The following is a 22,723-nucleotide window of genomic DNA, read 5'->3' as shown; positions in this document are numbered from 1 at the left end:
GGCTACATGGGTGCAATCAATGACCCCTCCTCTCTCTGGGAATCAAGCCATGGATCTTTCAGCTGGATTGTGTTGTGTGATGAAGCCAAGAAATAAAAAAGGGAGAAAAAAGCTCACCTTATAGTTGGAGTTGGGGGACTACAGTTCCTGGCAGGCCTTGCGATTTCGTTGTTTTTTTTCCCCGAGGTATCTGCATGTGAGCTAGTCAAAGAAGGGCTGCACAAGAGCAGTTGGTTGATTTTCACGTCTTCAGGCCAGGGGCCGCCCTGCGCACATACGCAGTTGGATTTTTTATTTCTTCAGCCACGAAGCCAGCCCCAGGCAGAAGAAAAAAAAGCCCAAAAGTGACAGTGTGAAAAGGAGGTCAGGGGACCGGGAAGAGGAGCACCATTCCAAAGAAGGTGTCCCAAGGAGCAGGACATCCAGGAGAGAAATAGGGAAAAGGTCCAAAACAAACAAAAAGATCCCCAAAAAAGGGAGTGGTACAGAAACAGGTCCCACAACATAGTCCAAGTGAAGGACAGTGGATAAGAATCTGAAACAGTGGGCAGCATGGTGGCACAGTGGATTAGCCCTGATGCCTCACGGCGCCGAGGTCCCAGCTTCGATCCCGGCTCTGGGTCACTGTCCGTGTGGGGTTTGCACATTCTCCCCGTGTTTGCGTGGGTTTCGCCCTCACAACCCAAAGATGTGCAGGGTAGGTGGATTGGCCACGCTAAATTGCCCCTTAATTGGAAAAAATGAATTGGGTACTCTGAGTTTTTTTAAAAAAGAATCTGAAACATGTCCCGTAAAGTAAAATTAAAAGTAAGAAGCAGAGCAATTCACTCAAAATTAAAGAGGCAGAGCTGTGAAGGGCAGGCTTGGAGAAAAGTGGGTTTCAATGAAGCCTGAAGTTTTGACGAGGCAGCCGAAGGTTCGTGACTCCGTGTTGCAGGCCGATAATGGGAAAGGTACTCTTTTAGAGCAATGATGTTCTGCTTGGCATGGCCAAATGTCTGAAGGTGTGTCTGAGAACAGTATACCTATTGATTCCCATGTGCATTCTTACCATGATTAGTAGAGAATAAGATGTTTTTTGTAAGTGGTGTTATTGTTCGGACTTTGTATGTATCTGTAAGGGTGTAGATGGGGTAAAGGAATTGTGTGACGCAGTGGTTCCCACCGACGGAGAATCCCACTGATGGTTTTTTTGGAGCAGCTGGTTACAGAGCCCACTAGGGAACAGACAATTCTGGATTTGGTGATGTGTAATAATGCAGATTTGATTAGGAACTTAGGGTGAAGGAACCCTAAGGGGCAGTGACCACAATATGATAGAGTTGGTAATCCATTTCTTTATCCCCTATCATACATTCTCCTGCTTCTGACTGTAAAGGACCTGCATTTGTCTTCACCAATATTTTTCTCTTCACATACCAATAGAAAACTTTTACAGTCAGTTTTTATATTCCCCGAAAGCTTACTCATACTCTATTTTCCCCTTCTTAATCAATCCCTTTGTCCTCCTTTACTGAATTCCAAACTGCTTCCAATCCTCAGACCTGTTGTTTTTCTTGACCAAGTTGCATACTTCTTCCTTGGATCTAGTACTATCTCTAATTTCCCTTGGAAGCCATGATTTGGCTAACTTTCCCATTTTACTTTTGCGCCAGACAGGAATAAACAGTTGTTGCAATTCACCCATGCGCTCCTTGAATGTTTGCCATTGTGTATCCACTGTCATCCCTTTCAGTAATGTTTCCCAAACTATCGTAGCCAACTCACACCTCATATCATCAAAGTTTCCTTTATTAAGATTCAGGACCCCAGTCTCAGAATCAACGACGTCACTCTCCATCTTGATGAAAATTTCTATCATGTTAGGGTTGCTCATCTCCAAGGGGTCTCACACAACTAGATTGCCAATGATTCCTTTCTCATTGCACAATTCCCAGTCCTGGATGGCCTGTTCTCTAGTTGGTTCCTCAACATATTGATCCAAAACTATCCACAGCAGATGCCATTTTCCTGGCCCTACGCTCATCCCTAAAGCATCTCAACAACAAGGACTCCTACATCAAACTCATATTTATTGACTACAGCTTCGCCTTGAACACCATAATCCCAGCCAAACTCATGTCAAAGCTCCAACACCTAGGACTTGGCTCCTCACTCTGCAACTGGATCCTCGACTCTGACCCACAGACCACAATCAGTAATAATAAACAATAACACCTCCTCCACAATAGTCCTCAATACTGGGGCCCCGCAAGGCTGCGTGCTTAGCCCCGTACTGTACTCCCTGTACACACACGACTGCGTGGCAAAATTTGGTTCCAACTCCATCTACAAGTTTGCTGACAACACTACCATAGTGGGCCGGATCGCGAATAACGACAAGTCAGAATACAGGAGGGTGATAGAGAACCTAGTGGAGTGGTGCAGCGACAACAATCTATCCCTCAATGCCAGCAAAACTAAAGAGCTGGTCATTGACTTCAGGAAGGAAAGTACTGTACACACTGTCAGAATCAATGGGGTCGAGGTGGAGATGGTTTACAGCTTCAAATTCCTAGGGGTGCACATCACCAGAAAATCAGTCCTGGTCCACCCATGTCAATGCTACCACCAAGAAACCACAACAGCGCCTATACTTCCTCAGGAAACTAAGGAAATTTGGCATGTTCACATTAACTCTTACCAACTTTTACAGGTGCACCATAGAAAGCATCCTATCTAGCTACATCACAGCCTGATATGGCAACTGCTCGGCCCAAGACCACAAGAAACTTCAGAGAGTTGTGAACACAACACAGTCCATCACACGATTCCCTGCCTCCCATCCATTGACTCTATCTACACCTCCTGCTGCCTGGGGAAAGCGGGCAGCATAATCAAAGACCCCTCCCACCCAGCTTACTCACTCTTCCAATTTCTTCCATCGGGCAGGAGATGCAAAAGTCTGAGAACACGCATGAACAGACTCAAAAAGAGTTTCTTCCCCACTGTTACCAGACTTCTAAACAACCCTCTTATTGGCTGACCCGATTAATACTACACCCCTGTGTGCTTCACTCGATGCCGGTGTCTATATATTTGCATTGTGTACCTTGTGTTGCCCTATTATGTATTTTCTTTTCTTTTCATGTACTTAATGATCTGTTTGAGCGGCTCGCAGAAAAATACTTTTCACTGTACCTCGGTACACGTGACAATAAATAAATCCAATCCAATATATACTTCAGGAATTTCTCTTCTACAGTATCTATATGCAGATTAAAATCACCCATAATTATAGATAATCCTTTATTGGATGAGTCACTAATTTTCGCTTTAATGCCATTCCCAACATCGCACCTGCAGTTTGGGGTCTATTTACAACCTCTACTAATGGTTTGTGTCCCTTGATGTTGCTCAGCTCTAACCATTCAGATTCCACATTGTCAGAACTAATATCCTTCCTCACTACTGAGTTAATTTCCTCTTTACAAGCATTGCCATTCCACCACCGTTTCCTATTTGCCTATCCTTCCTAAATACTAAATATCCCTGGATGTTCAGTTCCCATCCCTGGTCACCCTGCAGCCATGACTCTGTAAACCCGACTATATCATACCCAACTACATCTATTTGCGCAATTAATTCATTCACTTTATAGCAAATGCTCTCTGCGTTAAGGCACAAAGTCTTAATAGAACAAAGAACAAAGAAAAGTACAGCACAGGAACAGGCCCTTCGGCCCTCCAGCCCGTGCCGACCATGCTGCCCGACTAAACTACAATCTTCTACACTTCCTGGGTCCGCATCCCTCCATTCCCATCCTTGTGATTTTTACATTACTTGTCTCGTTCCCACTATTATTCACTGTGGCCCTGTTTGAATATGGCTCTTGGTTTCTCTGCCTATCAATTTTCATATTCCTCTCTGTCTTTTGTTTTTGTCCTTGGTCCCCCCCCGCGACGAACAGATCCTCAAACATGGTCACAAACATCCCCCACCTTTTCCCGTACCAGCCTCCCTGAACAGGCACCGGAATGTGGCGACTAGGGGCTTTTCACAGTAACTTCATTTGAAGCCTACTTGTGACAATAAGCGATTTTTATTTCAATTTCATTTCAAACCCCCGTGCAGAGCCCCTTAACTCATACTTTATCTTCTCTAACTGTAGGAAGTCATACAGGTCATGCTGGGCAGCACGGTGGCCCAGTGGTTAGCATTGCTGCCTCACGGCGCCGAGGTCCCAGGTTCGATCCCGGCTCTGGGTCACTGTCCGTGTGGAGTTTGCACATTCTCCCCGTGTTTGCGTGGGGTTCCACCCCCACAACCCAAAGATGTGCAGGGTAGGTTAATTGGCCACGTTAAATTGCCTCTTAATTGGAAAAAAAGAATTGGGTATTCTAAATTTATTTGAAAAAAAATACAGGTTATGCCTGCGGTCTGACCACTTCTCTATGCATGGTATCCACTATACTCTCCATCTCGCAGAGGCTCTACAGTGTCCCCAGTCCATCACTCCAGCTCCAAAACCCTGGCTTCCAGGAGCTGTAGGTGGAGACATTTCCTGCACATTTGCTGGCCCTGGAAATATGCCCGACTTACCACATAGCGCACGAGGAGCAAACCATACCTTTAAGCTCTCCTGCCATGATTTACCCCTTAAAATTAAACCTTTGGCAGATGCATGATATTAGATTATAGCCAATTCACTAGGCCCTTCTCGCCAAGTCACTACTGAATATAGCCCTTACAAAAAGATCTCTCAAACTACAAGTGATATATGTAGTAAATACTTACTTGACCTTCCGCATTGCTTACCAATCAGCTCCCTCCCTTATGTCCTCTGGTACTGCAGCAGGGCAAGGCCATGCTCTGAATATTTAAAAGTTAGAATGCAAGGGGAAAAAGCAAAAAGAATAAAGAACAACACAGGAACAGGCCCTATGGCCCGACAAGCCTCCGCTGAGCATGCTGCCCGTCTAATCTGAAACCTTGTACACTTCCGGGGGCCTTATCACTCCATTCCCATCATATTCATGTATTTGTCAAGCTGCCCTTAAACGTCACTATCATACCTGCTTCCACCATCTCCTCCGGCAGCGTGTTCCATCACTGGGGGTGGGGGTGGGGGCCTCCAGGACGGCCAGGGTTCCGATCGGGGGCCACCAATCAGCGGGCGGGGGTGATCTGGGGGGCATATATTGTCGGGGCCAGCCTGCTGCGTAGGTCCACCATGTCCGCCACTGAGTGCTGAATTTGGTGCTTTTTGAGTGCGATAGTGAGAGTTTGGTGACCGAGGGAGTGCTGAATTTGGTGCTTTTTGAGTGCGATAGTGAGAGTTTGGTGACCGAGGGAGTTAGGTGAGGAGGGAGTAAGGTGCTCCTTTCATTTTGTTTCCGACATTTCCGCAAAGAGTGCGAAGAGAGCCAGGAGTTTACAGGAAGTGTAGCTGACTGGGAGCAGAGTCGGAGGGTGGAGATCTAGTTAGTCCACACAGCAGCTATATTCTGTAATGTAAGAGGGGATGGAGGCTAGGCCAGTTACATGCTCCTCCTGTAGGATGTGGGTGGTGAGGGATACCACCGGTGTCCCCACTGACTATACCTGCGGGAAGTGCACCCAACTTCAGCTCCTCAAAGACTGTGTTAGGGAACTGGAGCTGAAGCTGGATGAACTTCGGATCATCCGGGAGGCAGAGGGGGTGATTGAGAAGAGTTACAGGGAGGTAACCACACCCAAGGTACAGGACAAGAATAGCTGGGTTACAGTCAGGGGGAAAAAAACAAACAGGCAGACAGTGCAGGGATCCCTCGTGGCCGTTCCCCTTCAAAACAAGTATACCGTTTTGGATGCTGTTGGGGGGGATGACCTACCGGGGGAAGGCCCTAGCGGCCAGGTCTCTGGCACTGAGTCTGGCTCTGGGGCTCAGAAGGGAAGGGGGGAGAATAGAAAAGCAATAGTTGTAGGAGATTCAATGGTTAGGGGAATAGATAGGAGATTCTGTGGTCGCGAGCGAGACTCCCGGAAGGTATGTTGCCTCCCGGGTGCCAGGGCCAGGGATGTCTCGGATCGTGTCTTCAGGATCCTTAAGGGGGAGGGGGAGCAGCCAGAAGTCGTGGTGCACATTGGTACCAACGACATAGGTAGGAAAAGGGGTGTGGAGGTAATAAACAAGTTTAGGGAGTTAGGCTGGAAGTTGAAAGCCAGGACAGACAGAGTTGTCATCTCTGGTTTGTTGCCGGTGCCACGTGATAGCGAGGCTAGGAATAGGGAGAGAGTGCAGTTGAACACGTGGCTGCAGGAATGGTGTAGGAGGGAGGGCTTCAGGTATTTGGATAATTGGAGCGCATTCTGGGGAAGGTGGGACCTGTACAAGCAGGACGGGTTGCATCTGAACCAGAGGGGCACCAATATCCTGGGAGGGAGGTTTGCTAGTACTCTTCGGGAGGGTTTAAACTAATTTGGCAGGGGAATGGGAACCGGATTTGTAGTCCAGCAACTAAGGTAGCCGATATTCAGGACGCCAAAGCTTGTAATGAGGCAGTGGGGAAGGGAACACTGACAAAGGAGAGTATTTGCAGGCACGGAGATGGGTTGAAGTGTGTATACTTCAACGCAAGAAGCATCAGGAATAAGGTGGGTGAACTTAAGGCATGGATCGGTACTTGGGACTACGATGTGGTGGCCATCACGGAAACTTGGATAGAAGAGGGGCAGAAATGGTTGTTGGAGGTCCCTGGTTATAGATGTTTCAATAAGATTAGGGAGGGTGGTAAAAGAGGTGGGGGGGGGGGGGGTGGCATTATTAATTAGAGATAGTATAACAGCTGCAGAAAGGCAGTTTGAGGAGTATCACCCTATTGAGGTAGTATGGGTTGAAGTCAGAAATAGGAAAGGAGCAGTCACCTTGTTAGGAGTTTTCTATAGGCCCCCCAATAGTAGCAGAGATGTGGAGGAACAGATTGGGAAACAGATTTTGGAAAGGTGCAGAAGTCATAGGGTAGTAGTCATGGGCGACTTTAACTTCCCAAATATTGAGTGGAAACTCTTTAGATCAAATAGTTTGGATGGGGTGGTGTTTGTGCAGTGTGTCCAGGAAGCTTTTCTAACACAGTATGTAGATTGTCCAACCAGAGGAGGGGCAATATTGGATTTAGTACTGGGTAATGAACCAGGGCAAGTGATAGATTTGTTAGTGGGGGAGCATTTTGGAGATAGTGACCACAATTCTGTGACTTTCACTTTAGTAATGGAGAGGGATAGGTACGTGCAACAGGGCAAGGTTTACAATTGGGGGAAGGGTAAATACGATGTTGTCAGACAAGAATTGAAGTGCATAAGTTGGGAACATAGGCTGGCAGGGAAGGACACAAGTGAAATGTGGAACTTGTTCAAGGAACAGGTGCTACGTGTCCTTGATATGTATGTCCCTGTCAGGCAGGGAAGAGATGGTCGAGTGAGGGAACCATGGTTGACAAGAGAGGTTGAATGTCTTGTTAAGAGGAAAAAGGTGACTTATGTAAGGCAGAGGAAACAAGGTTCAGACAGGGCATTGGAGGGATACAAGATAGCCAGGAGGGAACTGAAGAAAGGGATTAGGAGAGCTAAGAGAGGGCATGAACAATCTTTGGCGGGTAGGATCAAGGAAAACCCCAAGGCCTTTTACACATATGTGAGAAATATGAGAATGACTAGAGCGAGGGTAGGTCCGATCAAGGACAGTAGCGGGAGATTGTGTATTGAGTCTGAAGAGATAGGAGAGGTCTTGAATGAGTACTTTTCTTCTGTATTTACAAATGAGAGGGGCGATATTGTTGGAGAGGACAGTGTGAAACAGATTGGTAAGCTCGAGGAAATACTTGTTAGGAAGGAAGATGTGTTGGGCATTTTGAAAAACTTGAGGATAGACAAGTCCCCCGGGCCTGACGGGATATATCCAAGGATTCTATGGGAAGCAAGAGATGAAATTGCAGAGCCGTTGGCAATTATCTTTTCGTCCTCACTATCAACAGGGGTGGTATCAGGGGATTGGAGAGTGGCGAATGTCGTGCCCCTGTTCAAAAAAGGAACTAGGGATAACCCTGGGAATTACAGGCCAGTTAGTCTTACTTCGGTGGTAGGCAAAGTAATGGAAAGGGTACTGAAGGATAGGATTTCTGAGCATCTGGAAAGACACTGCTTGATTAGGGATAGTCAGCACGGATTTGTGAGGGGTAGGTCTTGCCTTACAAATCTTATTGAATTCTTTGAGGAGGTGACCAAGCATGTGGATGAAGGTAAAGCAGTGGATGTAGTGTACATGGATTTTAGTAAGGCATTTGATAAAGTTCCCCATGGTAGGCTTCTGCACAAAGTAAGGAGGCATGGGATAGTGGGAAATTTGGCCAGTTGGATAACAAACTGGCTAACCGATAGAAGTCAGAGAGTGGTGGTGGATGGCAAATATTCAGCCTGGATCCCAGTTACCAGTGGTGTACCGCAGGGATCAGTTCTGGGTCCTCTGCTGTTTGTGATTTTCATTAATGACTTGGATGAGGGAGTTGAAGGGTGGGTCAGTAAATTTGCAGACGATACGAAGATTGGTGGAGTTGTGGATAGTAAGGAGGGCTGTTGTCGGCTGCAAAGAGACATAGATAGGATGCAGAGCTGGGCTGAGAAGTGGCAGATGGAGTTTAACCCTGAAAAGTGTGAGGTTGTCCATTTTGGAAGGACAAATATGAATGCGGAATACAGGGTTAACGGTAGAGTTCTTGGCATTGTGGAGGAGCAGAGAGACCTTGGGGTCTATGTTCATACATCTTTGAAAGTTGCCACTCAAGTGGATAGAGCTGTGAAGAAGGCCTATGGTGTGCTCGCGTTCATTAACAGAGGGATTGAATTTAAGAGCCATGAGGTAATGATGCAGCTGTACAAAACTTTGGTAAGGCCACATTTGGAGTACTGTGTACAGTTCTGGTCGCCTCATTTTAGGAAGGATGTGGAAGCTCTGGAAAAGGTGCAAAGAAGATTTACCAGGATGTTGCCTGGAATGGAGAGTAGATCTTACGAGGAAAGGTTGAGGGTGCTAGGCCTTTTCTCATTAGAGCGGAGAAGGATGAGGGGCGACTTGATAGAGGTTTATAAGATGATCAGGGGAATAGATAGAGTAGACAGTCAGAGACTTTTTCCCCAGGTGGAACACACCATTACAAGGGGACATAAATTTAAGGTGACAGGTGGAAGATATAGGAGGGATATCAGAGGTAGGTTCTTTACCCAGAGAGTAGTGGGGGCATGGAATTCACTGCCTGTGGAAGTAGTTGAGTCGGAAACATTAGGGACCTTCAAGCAGCTGTTGGATAGGTACATGGATTACGGGAAAATGATATAGTGTAGATTTATTTGTTCTTAAGGGCAGCACGGTAGCATTGTGGATAGCACAATTGCTTCACAGATCCATGGTCCCAGGTTCGATTCCAGCTTGGGTCATTGTCTGTGCGGAGTCTGCACGTCCTCCCCGTGTCTGCGTGGGTTTCCTCCGGGTGCTCCGGTTTCCTCCCACAGTCCAAAGATGTGCGGGTTAGGTGAATTGGCCAATGATAAATTGCCATTAATGTCCAAATTGCCCTTGGTGTTGGGTGGAGGTGTTGAGTTTGGGTAGGGTGCTCTTTCCAAGAGCTGGTGCAGACTCAAAGGGCCGAATGGCCTCCTTCTGCACTGTAAATTCAATGATAATCTATGATTAATCTAGGACAAAGGTTCGGCACAACATCGTGGGCTGAAGGGCCTGTTATGTGCTGTATTTTCTATGTTCTATGTTCTATGTTGCGCAGATCCGCCGCTGCAGGCGCGCGCATGAGCAGACCCGCGGCCGGAAGTGCAGGGCCCCGTATCAGCAGCCGGAACTGCATGGAGCACTGCGGGGCCCTGCTGGCCCCCTTCAAAATGGAGAATCACTCTGGACTTTCTCCAGGAAAGTCCAGAGTGATTCACGCCTGTTTTCACGTGGGGACATAGCCCCAGTATGAGAGAATTCCACCCTGATACCTGTACTAATTCTGGCTGTGTCTCACTCCCACTGCTCATGTGCACTGTGAGTGCAGTTCCAAGCCCCTTTCTTAAATAGAGCTGACGTGAGCTGGGATAACTCACACACCAATTAAACTTCAAAAGTAATCACACCTATTGAGGTCCTAATCAGGTTTCAGGTGATTGACAGTTAACTGCCACTCAGTTAGCTGAGTCAGCCCCCTATTAACCTTTTAACTAGATTACTGAATTTACAAAACAGGAAAAGCTCCAAATTCCCGATACCCACACTCACTCTGGCTGTATCTCACTCAGGCTGTGTCCTCTCCCACTGCTCGAGTGCACTCTAACTGTTATGAAAACCAACATTTGCAAAACTAGCAGCAGATTCCTAAAGTGAAGTCAGGCATAAGCCTTCTGGCAACTGTTGCTACAAAGCCTGAAAAATACATGACTCCCACTGACCATGTTGGCCATGCACCCACCCATTAAGATGTGAGTAATGTTTTATTTCAAACAATTGCCTTTCAAGCAAGCCTAAATGCTTGTTAATGAGGTTTTCAAAAATAGCGAACTCTTCCGATTTTGCCACCCTGAAATACGAACCCAAGTGTCTCCAGCGTTATCTGGTTTTATTTCCCATTTCCAGCATCCACATTATTTTGTCTGGCATGTTTGAATTTCTTGTATTTTCTTACTGTGCCTCTACATTCACAGCAGAATCTCTTCAATCTGGGCCCACCTTCAGCACTGCAGCAGCACAAATACCAATGGCCAAGGATCTCAAAATCGGCTCAAAATCAGCCTTTTCTCTTCTGTATACACTAGAGGGAGACAAATGTTAGCAACCACAACCTGACGATAAAGATTACTCCTGAATAATCGCACTTCTCCACTTTGTTACTTCACTTCTTCCAAGAAAACGGTAAAGAGTCCTTGTGCTGCAAAATGACACAGTACTATCAGGAAAAAAATGTTTTCAGGTTTTATGTTTGTTTCAAGCTTCGGTATTGGTAGAATGCCTCTCCTCTGTTGTTCAGCTGGGTGGAAGTGTCCTCGCCTGGTTCTGTTCCTCTTTCTCCAGCCAGAAAATATCCCAAAATGGCTTTGCTTCCTGTTCGGAGACCATGACTTTGGAATCCCCCCAAAGATCTCTCCATGGCCGCCTCCTACAAGATGCCCCTCAGCAACATCGCCCGAAGACACAATTGCCAAATGTTGCTGTGTTAGGGAATCTAACAGTGCCTGCTGTCAGTTGAAATTGCTCCTGTCCACTTTTTTTTATCAATTTAAAGTACCCAGTTCTTTATTTTTCCAATTAAGGGGTAATTTAGCATGGCCAATCCACCTACCCTGCACATATTTGGGTTGTGGGGGTGAGACCCACGCAGACACGTGGAGAATGTGCAAACTCCACACGGACAGTGACTCGGGGCCGGGATCGAACACGGTCCCTCGGTGCCGTGAGGCAGCAGTGCTAACCACTGCGTCACCGTGCCACCCTAAAATTGCTCCTGTATACTTAGGTTGCCAGCCAGCAAGCTGCTGAAGGCTCATATTAGCGAGGGAAAGAGAACATCTGGGACTTGAGTGAACAAGATATGTAACTGTGTGCCTCCCTGGCCAAACAGGGTTGAAAGGTTGCGTCATTAACAGAAGTAAGACTGAGAAATAAGAGTAAATGAGAGTGGGTGAGTTCAATGTCAATCAGGTGCAGAAAAAGAAATGAAACGAGGGAAAGAATGATTGGATTAAGAACAAGGCAAAAAAGAGGCAGAAAGGAAAATTGCTCCTCCTCTGGGCCCCAGAAATATTAACCCAAACTTCCGTGAGCTGGACCTCTTCAGCTCTATCATCACCGGAGATGGTCGGATTATACATGAGCACACTAAAATGGCAATCTGCATCCTAAAATCTAAATCAGTTGGGATAGGATAGGAAGCAGAGAAATAGATATGGTGAGAGATTAAAATGATAAAAGTATTGAGTGAAAGGATCAATTATTACACAGGACACAACATTACTTGTTCTACGAAGGTCAAGTAGATTTCTGTGGAAGTCAGCGGGTGCGATTTAACCACCGCCTTGCACCCGGTGCGGATCTGGGCGTCCCGGTTAAATAGCGGGAAATGCGAAAATCGAGATTTACACCAGGTGCAAATCAGTTTGTTCTCGAACCAACCCACTCCCGATGGCGAGTCCCGAATCGTGCCCAAATATGGCGAGCATATCATTGACCCCAATTTGCATCAATTTGAATATCATTAGCGAGATTGAATTCAAATGCAGTGCCCCCAACCCCCCTCTCCCCGGCAATTAACTGGCTCCCCAGCGAGAGGTCACGCAGACATCGTTTAGTACTCCTTTCTAAAAACGTAAAGCTGGTGCAATGGCTGCTGATGGGGGGGGGGGGGGGGGGGGGGGGGGGTGTAGTGTTGAGGGACTTTTCGTCTGTCAAACCTTCAAGCCATCTTTAAATATTATGGATACCCATAACAGGGGCAACTACAGCTGCCGACTGTCTGTCCTACCAAACACTTCCAGGACAGAGCCCTGTTCTTAGTTATATGTTGTCGGTTGCTTTAACTCCATTTGACTGTGAGCAGCCTCTGGCTTCATAGTTGAAGGCTATTGCTAATGAGGAAATTGCCTTGTCAGTGGTGAGAGCACATCACAGCTCTCAAGTGCATTCTCATGGGTACATGTGCCCTGTCTCTGCCGATGATTATTGCATTGCATTTCAATAAAACTTTGAAGCCTGAACAGTTTGCCTGAACTTTAGAAGTGTTGGCACCACAAAGGCAGCAGCCAACAATCAAACACTCAGGAGCTGGGCTTCAGCACTGGGGATATCCTTGTGACCATTGGGTAAATGTATAGATCAGGGGACGGCACTGAGTGCGGTCTCTCGAATGTTCCCAGCAGGGTTCTGGGGTCGAGGGGTTCCTGCTGTGGCTGGGAGTGAGTGTGCAGAGCGAGGTTTTCCAGCACAACTGGCTCGCTGGATGGCAGTCTGAGAGAATGCGGGACACATAAGTGTGGGGGAGACTTGGGGGATTTGAGGGTCTCGGGGTGGAAGACCTAAATGGGTGTCAGCCTCTCTCCTTCTCCAATTCCTGATAGATACCACAATGGGTGGTGGTCTCGATGCAGCAGAGGATGCCTTTGCGGTGCTTGTGGCAGCCCAGGCGACCAGAGGCCAGAGAAGGTGGCAGCAGCGTCCACTCAGACTAGAGGAGGCACCCAATGTGCAGGGGACCACCGTGTACATCAGGCCACGGAGGAACCCAGAGGGGGATGCCAGCAATATACCAAGGTGTACAGGCATTGTTGGTCTATCGAGGCTATGAAGGACATCATGTGCCGCAGGAGACTCCATCTCAACAAAGAGACAGTGCGGCACCTGTGCCACGTCCTCACGGACTTTGCACCCCGTGGAGAAGGAGGACACCCACTCCCCGAGGCCATGAACGTCATCGCAGCCCTGAATCTTTATGCAACTGGATCATTCCAGGGTTTGAGTGGGGACTTGTGTGGCAATTTCCCAAGCTACAGCTCACAAGTGCATCCATGAGGTCACGGATGCCTTGTATGCCCGGGCAGCTTTAGCAACTTTGAGCTGGATCAAGTCCCCCAAGATGCCCGGGCTGCAGGATTCTCCGCCATCGCTGGGATGCCCCAGGTCAAGGAGGTAATTGATGGCACGCATGTCACCTTGCACGCACTGGGGCATCAGGGAGTGCCCTTCATTAACAGGAAAGGATTCCACTCCCTGAATGATCAACTCACGTGCAACCACACCATGCACGTGTGTGTACGCTTTCCAGAAAGCATGCATGACAGCTACATCCCGCATCCTGGGACAGTCGGGTAGCCCCAGCATCTTTGAGGACCACCCCAGGATGAAAGGTTGACACTCTGGGGATAAGGAGTATCCACTGAGGTTCTGGCTGACGACACCAGTACGGAGGCCAGAGACCGAGGTGGCGACCTGGTATAGCCAGACCCACGTTGCCACCCATTCTGTAATTGAGCGGCGCACTAGACTGCTAAAAATGCAGTTCCAATGCCTGGACTGCTTTGGTGGTGCACTGCAGTACACTCCCAGAGGGTCTCCCGCTTTGTGGTGGTCTGCTGTGCCCTCCACAACCTGCAACAGCAGCGGCGCAACATGCTGGGGGAGCAGGAGGAGGGACATGCAGCCTTGTCTGAGGAGGAGGAGGCGGACCAGGAGGGAATGGTTGATGAATCTGGGATGAGATGCAGGAGGAGCTGGAGGATGGAGGACAGGCGGCAAGGGTCCGACATACCCTGAGGACCATGGAGGCCTCATCATCACCCACTTCTCATTCGATGAAGCTTTGGCCATCAGTTTACCCTCTCCCCCCACATTCCCCTCCTTCGCTACCATTCCCCTCCTTCTCCACCATTCCCGCCATTCCCCTGTTTCCTCCATTCTAGTCCTCAGCAAAGTCCATCTGCGTTTGGGGCATTTCCCTCATTGACTGGGCCATGATGTTGATGCCCTCAGCCATGGTCATCAGAGACTGAGCCATGCCGTGGACACCGCCACTCAAGATGCTGACATCCTGCTCCAGGCTTTCTATTGTGGTTACCACCCTAGCAGTGCCGGCCTCGGTGCTACCCGTTTTTGGCTCCATCTCCTGTGCCATTGAGACTACTCCAATCGGCTATGCACTTGCCACAGTGTCGCTGACTCCCTCCTGAATCACACGGCCGTGTCCCTGCATCTGCAACAACTCTGCGATAACCTTGTCCAGGGGCTCGGCATCCGACTGGGACTCAGCTGAGTCCTTGGATCCAGCAATCCTCCGACTGCTGACTGCCTCGGATGTTCCTGCCTCCACCTGGTGTGCATCAGCAACTGTGTGGTGCTCACCAGATTGTGTCCCAGAAGCCTGTCCACTAATGTCGCCCACCGCGGTGTGCTGGTGGAAGATGGGGATGACAACTGTGACGCCTCAATGGTGGCCCCCTCAGAGTTCTTCGAGGTGGTCTCTTGAGTGATGCGGGGGGGGTGACAACTCCAGATGACCCGGCCCCATCAGATGGAGATCCTGCGAGGGAACGGACATGTGGTCAGTGAGAGGGAAGGATCATTTTGTCTGATATTAATAACTCACTGGAGACAGGTCATCTGGGTGAAGGGGCAGTAGATCCTTACCTCTGCAGTACAGGCCAACCTCGCCGTCGGTGACTCCTCTCTCCTCGGACAACCCCGTGACCTCCAGGGCCCGTTCTTCATTGGAGATGAGGACTCAGATCTCTGGTTCTCTGCCACCCATCTTGGCCCTTTCCCACCTTTTGTAGACTATCTTCTCCTGCGGGGACAAAGAGAGGACATTGTGAGCCGCACACTTGATGGATCGGGGGTGGGGGGGGGGTCTATGACAAGTGGCATGTGTGGGTACCACAACTCGACATGAAGGGGTTATGCTGGTGGGTGCCAGCTGAGGAACAAGCACGAAGATCAGATGTGCAGCTAGGAAGAAATTGTTGGTCTTCTTCCTTCATTTTATAGCGGTCTTCCTGGTCATGCTGCCCAAACTGACAGCCTCTGCCACTGCCTTGCAGGCGGTATTGGTGGCCCTGTTGCTGGGCCTCTGACCCTCTCTGGGGAAACAGGATGTCCCATGTCGCTCCACAGTTTCCAGAAGCCTGGCCAGGATGGCATCACCAAAGCGAGGAGCAGGTCTGCGCACTGCCATGCTTGTGTGTTGGCTGTGAGTGAGTGGAGAGGGAGCGTTTAAAAGCAGCTCGCCCTTGTTAGCGGCGAGACGCTGAGGCACACGTCCGGCGAATCAGACAACAAGACAGCCAGAAATGGCGAGAAACCCGTGGGGACTTATTTTCGGCACTCAGTGTCATTAAATACGTGACGCGATCTCGCCAACGCGGCAGTCGAGAAACACCCCACCAATCGCGCCCAAATTCGCACGTAGAAATGCTTCCGTTAACTTGGGCCCAATGTTTCTGATTGATGGAGATTTGAGAGTAGATATATATCCTGGATGTCTGAGGGGTTGCCTTTTGGAAACCAGAGATTTTATAGAGATTCCCCTGTGTAGATTATATAGATGCTTTAACATCCAATAACTTACATTCGTATCAGCACCATTAACCTCGGTAAAAGAACCATAGTTGCTTGTTATGAATTACAAAGTTGATTGTGCATAAACTGTGAAAAGAATAGAATTGGGAGCGTTGGCCCCTGACTGGTGGTGCAGACCTGCACAAGGCTGCATAGTGTCCAGGCTTCCCGCAGTTTAAACATCGCCTGCCTCTTGCAGGGCAGTGTCCCTTTAAGTGGGGATTGCCGCAGTTCGAGCACGCATATGCTTGATTTTTAAGAGCTGCTCTCTCTGAGGATCAGAGTGAACTCCAAACACGACTTGGTCTCTGATCATTGAATCAGCAATATCACCAAAGTTGCAGGACAGCGCTAGCAGGCGGAGGTTAGTTAAGAAGACATTGAAAGATTCCTCTTTACCTTGAAGACGTTGTTTGAATATGTAGCGCTCGAAGATTTCTTTGGCGCCCACTTCACAGTGACTATCGAACTTGTCCAGGATGGTCTGAGACTTTGTCTTGTCCTGGCCTTCGGTGAAGTTAAACGAGTTGAAGAGTTCGATGGCTTGATCATCCACTGTTGAGAGGAGAAGCGCAATCTTTCTTGCATTAAACGCACCCTCGAGGTCTGAGGCTGCGATGTACAGCAGAAACTTTTGCTTGAATGTCCGCCAGTTGGCACTGAGATTGCCGGAGTTCCTGAGCTGCTGAGGAACCTGAATCTTCTCCATAGTGCCGGGATACATTTGCTGGTCGTCACAAAACGGGCTGGGGTAAGCCACCTTAAATTAGTAGTCTCCTGGTATCATGTCGTGTTAAGTACTGGCTGCAACTGGATGCAGCTCAGATCAAAAAGATACTCCAGACCTTGAAGTTAGTTCAATCAGGTTTATTGAACTAATAGCACAGTTATCACAGTTCTCTGTGAGTTCGACTCTCTGCTAACTTAAGTGTGGTTACTCTGTCTGACTGAACCAGACTAGCTCTTAGCCACGTGGTGGGGGTGTGAGATTGTAACAACACCCTTGACTGACTCTCCAGATGTTCATCATGGAAAGAGACGGAGTGTGAGTGCCTCGTGTCTTTTATAGTCAGATCCCACCCTGAGTGTCCTGCCTGCTTATTGGTCATGTCCTGTTCTCTGTGCCCATTAGCTGCTTGTCTGCGTCTGCCTGTATATCATTATGTGTGTGTCTGGATATCATGACAGACAGAACAAACGACCTCTCTCATTTCATACTCATATTCTTACAATCTTTATGAAGATTGTAGAAAAACGTATTTGCAACGACTAAAATTGTTCCCCGTACACCTCTTTTACAAGCCAAATTTGATGCCCATAAAGAAGAGACACAACACCTGAAGCATCTGCTAAGAGGGAAGTCATTTGATCGGTTAGCTAGCATTGTTGCACGAAGCAAAACCAAACAGAATTAAACCATTTCAAAATGACGTCTTTGTTCCTAAAGCTTGCACTGCAGTGTCAGTCTTTGTCATTGTTCATCTCATAAATTAAAAACACCAGGCCCGCTCAAGGGACCACACCAGGTAAAGTTGGTTCAAATATGGTTTGCAGTCAAAGAAATCTGAAATTTTCATGTTGAGATGTTTAATCTAATGTTGCTCCACCACGCTTAATGGATGTGCCAAGAACATCCTGTGTAATAGAACACCCCGGCTAGCATTTCGCCTACATCTGTCAGCCTCGCACCCAGTCTACGAGTGGAATATATGTTTCAGCATGACAAAACTTCCTGTTTACAAACTTTTTTCCGCCTTCTTCCATTGACAGGAGAAAATTAAACCAAAGCAGCACCAAGAAATGCTCACTTTAACAGCAGTCAGATGATTAATTCCTGGCTGACAGCAGATTGACAAGAAGTAGTTAAAATTAAGTGAAATCATGAGAGGCCAATTAACTGACCAGCAGTCTTGACGTGCATCTTCACAGAAGCTACCAAGTCTGAACCTTGTGTCTACAATCTGGGCTCCAATCAGTCAGAACTGTGTTTACATTGCCTGCTTTGAACTGGAACATTCCAACCCGGGAGACAGCTGTGTGCGGCCATTGATACAGCACGGGTGGCGAGGGCAGAGCACGCTGCCACCAGTAAAAGATGGAAATGTTTGGGAAGTGGAATAGGGAGGATCCTCACTGAGGTTAGGTGAGTTTATAACCTGCTTGGTTTGGAAGCAGCACAAGATTTACATTCCAAGTTAAGTTGTGTGCCCTACCCCCATCCACGGAGTCGCGTTTCGCTTCACTCCACAGCCAATTTGGACCCTTGCTCTAAAGTCCACATTGAATTTTATATTTGTGGTATATCTACTCAGCATTTATCTCATTTGCAAGACTTTGCTGACTTGTTAGCCACAGACTGAGGGTGGCAACATTTCCAAAATAATTAAATGTCTTGAAACACAGTGAGATGCCCTATGAATCATAGAATTTACAGTACAGAAGGAGGCCATTCGGCCCATCGAGTCTGCAGCGGCCCTTGGCAAGAGCACCATACTTAAACCCACACCGCCACCCTATCCCCGTAACCCAGTAACCCCACCTAACCTTTTGGGAACCTAAGGGCAATTTAGCAAGGCCAATCCACCTAACCTGCATATCTTTTGGACTGTGTGAGCACCCGGAAGAAACCCATGCAGACATGGGGAGAAAGTGCAGACTCGACACAGACAGTGGCCCAAGCAGGGAATCGAACCTACGACCCTGGAGCTGTGAAGCAACAATGCTAACCACTGTGCTACCATGCCGTCCTGAATGCCAGTTAACCTTTATTCTTTCTTAACCACACTCTCAGACTCAGTTCCAACTTGCTAATTTTTTAATGTACAATAAATAATTCACCTGGCACCTGAGCCAAACCACAGTACCCAAGTTCATCTGTGTAACCAAAAGAGTAGCTAATATCTTGCACCGTAGCTCTATTCAGTGCAACTTATTTATAAATGGTCAGTCAAATATAGAAAATTGGGGAAAGACCTGTATACTGAGTGTTTGTACATGAAGAGCACCCATACAATCCTGCTAGGATAATCCCCGTCAATATCTGTTGCTTCTCAAAGCCACTTTAATTGGGTATGGTAGCCTTGTAGTTCTGGTACTGGCCTAGCAGCTCAGAAACCTAGGAAAGCTTCTGCATTGTTGTAACAGCCAAACTGCTTCACTAATATCATTCAGGCCACCCAGGTATAAATAACTTGAGTTAAAATTCAGGAAATCTGGTCAGAGTGTAAACAGTGCACATCCTCCCCAAATGGTAAGAGTGATCCTATGCTTGCCAGTTCAATTCCGATGAGTCTCCCTGACATCAAAATGACTTGGGCCTTTTTGATGTTGGCACCGTTTTGTGACCAATCCACTCTGCCAGTTGGCCACCGAAGATTAGAATCTACTCCCCTGGCATAAATATTCAATGGCACGGGTTAACGGGAGAGAATCTCGAAGAAATCACTCAACGCTCAGGGCTGGCCGTCGCATCAAATGGTTTATTGACACCGGAGGGGAGATAGCGTCTGTTAAAGACCCAGACCGTCTCTCCACTGAACAAAAGAAAAACATCCATTCTTTTTTTTAAAATAAAATTTAGAGTACCCAATTCATTTTTTCCAATTAAGGGGCAATTTAGTGTGGCCAATCTACCTAACCTGCACATTTTTGGATTGTGGGGGCGAAACCCACGCAAACACAGGGAGATGTGCAAACTCCACACAGACAGTGACCCAGAGCCTGGAAGGAACCTGGGACCTCGGCGCCGTGAGGCAGCAAGGCTAACCCACTGCGCCACCGTGCTGCCCTAAAACATCCATTCTTAAACATTTTTCAAAACAGCTACCATTTTGATTGGACCTTGTCCAATAATACCGATTATAGATTACATGCATTAGTTATATATCTAATGAAATTTGACATTACGTAAAATGGGTTGGTACAGGATCAGCCCCTGACCTCATGCTAACTGTTAGAATTCTCTTTTCTGTCTCTATCTGGTGACCTTGAGCCTGCAAGGATCTACAATGCTCCTTGTTCTGTGGACCCTGCTATCACTTGTTTGTGATTTCCTCCCTTAATCCTATTTGTCTGTTTACCATTCGTGACATTAATATCATTCATCATTATCTACCTGACCATTTCTGCTGTCTGTAATTATTAATGTTGTTTATACCAGTTTGCAACTTACCCAGCTAATTGTTGTTCAGGAATGCGGCTAGTTCAGCTAACAGCCGTTTTGTGTCATTTCTTTTAACTGTATGTCTGTCCTTTCTGATATTAGTAATTCTTAGGTTATAAAATTCATACACATAATTTATACATTATCTATTCCTACAAATTGGCTTATACAGGCATCTAAGCCAGGGTACCTTTGTCTAAAACCTTCTTTCTAAATCTGCCTTCAACAACACGGAAATAATACTGATTCATTACTGTGATTATCAACCTGCAAGTACAACTCTTGCCTCTGATTCGGAGGTTTGTTAGTTTGCATCGCACTCCACAGACTTCAGCACATAATCTCAGCCAAAACTCCAGTGCAGTACTGAGGAAGTGCTGTACTGTGGGAGATGCTGTCCTTTGGATGGGATGTTACATCATAATATGAGAGAATCTTTCATCAAGATGGAGAGTGTCGTACCTGATTCTGAGACTAAGGTCCTGAATCTTAACAAAGGAAACTACAATGGTATGAGGCGCAAGTTTGCGATGATGGTTTGGGAGATGTTACTTAAAGGGATGACAGTGGATAGGCAATGGCAAAGATGCAAGAGGCGCATGGGCGAACTGGAACAATTGTTTATTCCTGTCTGGCACAGAAGTAAAATGAGAAAGGTGGCCAATCCGTGGCTGACAAGGAAATTAGAGATAGTATTTGACCCAAAGAAGAAGCATTCAGATTGGCAAAGAAATACAAGAGATCTGAGGATTAGACGCAGTGTAGAACTCAGCAAAGAAGGAACAAAGAATTGATTAAGAAGGGGAAAATAGAGTATGAGAGTAAGCTTGCGGGGAAAATAAAAAAATAGCTGTGAAAGTTTCTACAGATTCGTGAAGAGAAAGAGACAATAATAATAATCTTTATTGTCACAAGTAGGTTTACATTAACACTGCGATGAAGTTACCATGAAAAATGTAGGTTCCCTACTGTCAGAAACAGTGGAATGTATAATAAGAGACAAAGAAATGACTGAGCAAGTAAACACATACTTTGGTCCCGTCTTCACAAATGAGGACACAAATTGGATTGGATTGGATTTGTTTATTGTCACGTGTACCAAGGTACAGTGAAAAGTATTTTTCTGCGAGCAGCTCAACAGATCATTAAGTACATGGGAAGAAAAGGGAATAAAAGAAAATACATAATAGGGCAACACAAGGTACACAATGTAACTACATAAGCACCGGCATCGGATGAAGCATACAGGGTGTAGTGTTAATGAGGTTAGTCCATAAGAGGGTCATTTAGGAGTCTGGTAACAGCGGGGAAGAAGCTGTTTTTGAGTCTGTTCGTGCGTGTTCTCAGACTTCTGTATCTCCTGCCCGATGGGAGAAGTTGGAAGAGTGAGTAAGCCGGGTGGGAGGGATCTTTGATTATGCTGCCCGATTTCCCCAGGCAACGGGAGGTGTAGATGGAGTCAATGGATGGGAGGCAGGTTTGTGTGATGGACTGGGGGTGTTCACGATTCTCTGAAGTTTCTTGCGGTCCTGGTCCGAGCAGTTGCCATACCAGGCTGTGATACAGCCAGGTAGGATGCTTTCTATGGTGCATCTGTAAAAGTTGGTAAGGGTTAATGTGGACATGCCGAATTTCCTTAGTTTCCTGAGGAAGTATAGGCGCTGTTGTGCTTTCTTTGTGGTAGCGTCGATGTGGGTGGACCAGGACAGATTTTTGGCGATGTGCACCCCAAGGAATTTGAAACTGCTAACCATCTCCACCTCGACCACGTTGATGCTGACAGGGGTGTGTACAGTACTTTGCTTCCTGAAGTCAATGACCAGCATTGAGGGAGAGATTGTTGTCGCTGCACCACTCCACTATGTTCTCTATCTCCCTCCTGTATTCTGACTCGTCGTTGTTCGAGATCCGGCCCACTATGGTTGTATCGTCAGCAAACTTGTAGATGGAGTTGGAACCAAATTTTGCCACGCAGTCGTGTGTGTACAGGGAGTAGAGTAGGGGGCTAAGTATGCAGCCTTGCGGGGCCCCGGTATTGAGAACGTCTGAGGGTTCACTTCCCATCGCCTTCCGAGGGTTCACTTTCAGGAAGGCCGATCTGACTTCGGACGCTGTGATGGTGGGCATGGCTGAGTGCTGGACTGCTGGGGCACTCGACAGCGGATTGTTGGTTACCTGCTCGAACCGATCATAGAATGCATTGAGTTCATCGGGAGGGGTGCGCTGCTGCCGGAGATGCTGCTCGGCTTCGCTTTGTAGCCCGTTATGTTGTTTAGTCCTTGCCACAATCGCCAAGAGTCTGTCTGTGACTCTAGCTTGGTTTGATATTCTCTCTTGACATCTCGGATGGCTTTGCGGAGGTCGTACCTGGATTTCTTGTATAGGTCAGGGTCATCTGACTTGAACGCCTCAGATCTATCCTTCAGTAGGGAGTCAATCTCGTGATTGAGCCATGGTTTCCG

At 47.4% G+C, this 22,723-nt stretch overlaps 1 protein-coding gene across 1 annotated transcript in view; it reads left to right on the top strand.

Moving 5' to 3' along the window:
* The first annotated feature begins 17,913 nt into the window (after window positions 1-17,913).
* Window positions 17,914-22,723, top strand: part of LOC140427772 (exosomal polycystin-1-interacting protein-like) — a 96,988-nt gene continuing 92,178 nt past the window's right edge. Inside the window, exon 1 of the mRNA XM_072513410.1 lies at window positions 17,914-18,242. The gene's annotated coding sequence lies outside the window, so the exon portion shown is untranslated. The remainder of the gene's footprint in view (window positions 18,243-22,723) is intronic.

Source organism: Scyliorhinus torazame, chromosome 8 (assembly GCF_047496885.1).
Source record: "Scyliorhinus torazame isolate Kashiwa2021f chromosome 8, sScyTor2.1, whole genome shotgun sequence".
NCBI lineage: Eukaryota > Metazoa > Chordata > Chondrichthyes > Carcharhiniformes > Scyliorhinidae > Scyliorhinus > Scyliorhinus torazame.
This window is presented reverse-complemented; position numbering and strand designations above follow the sequence as displayed.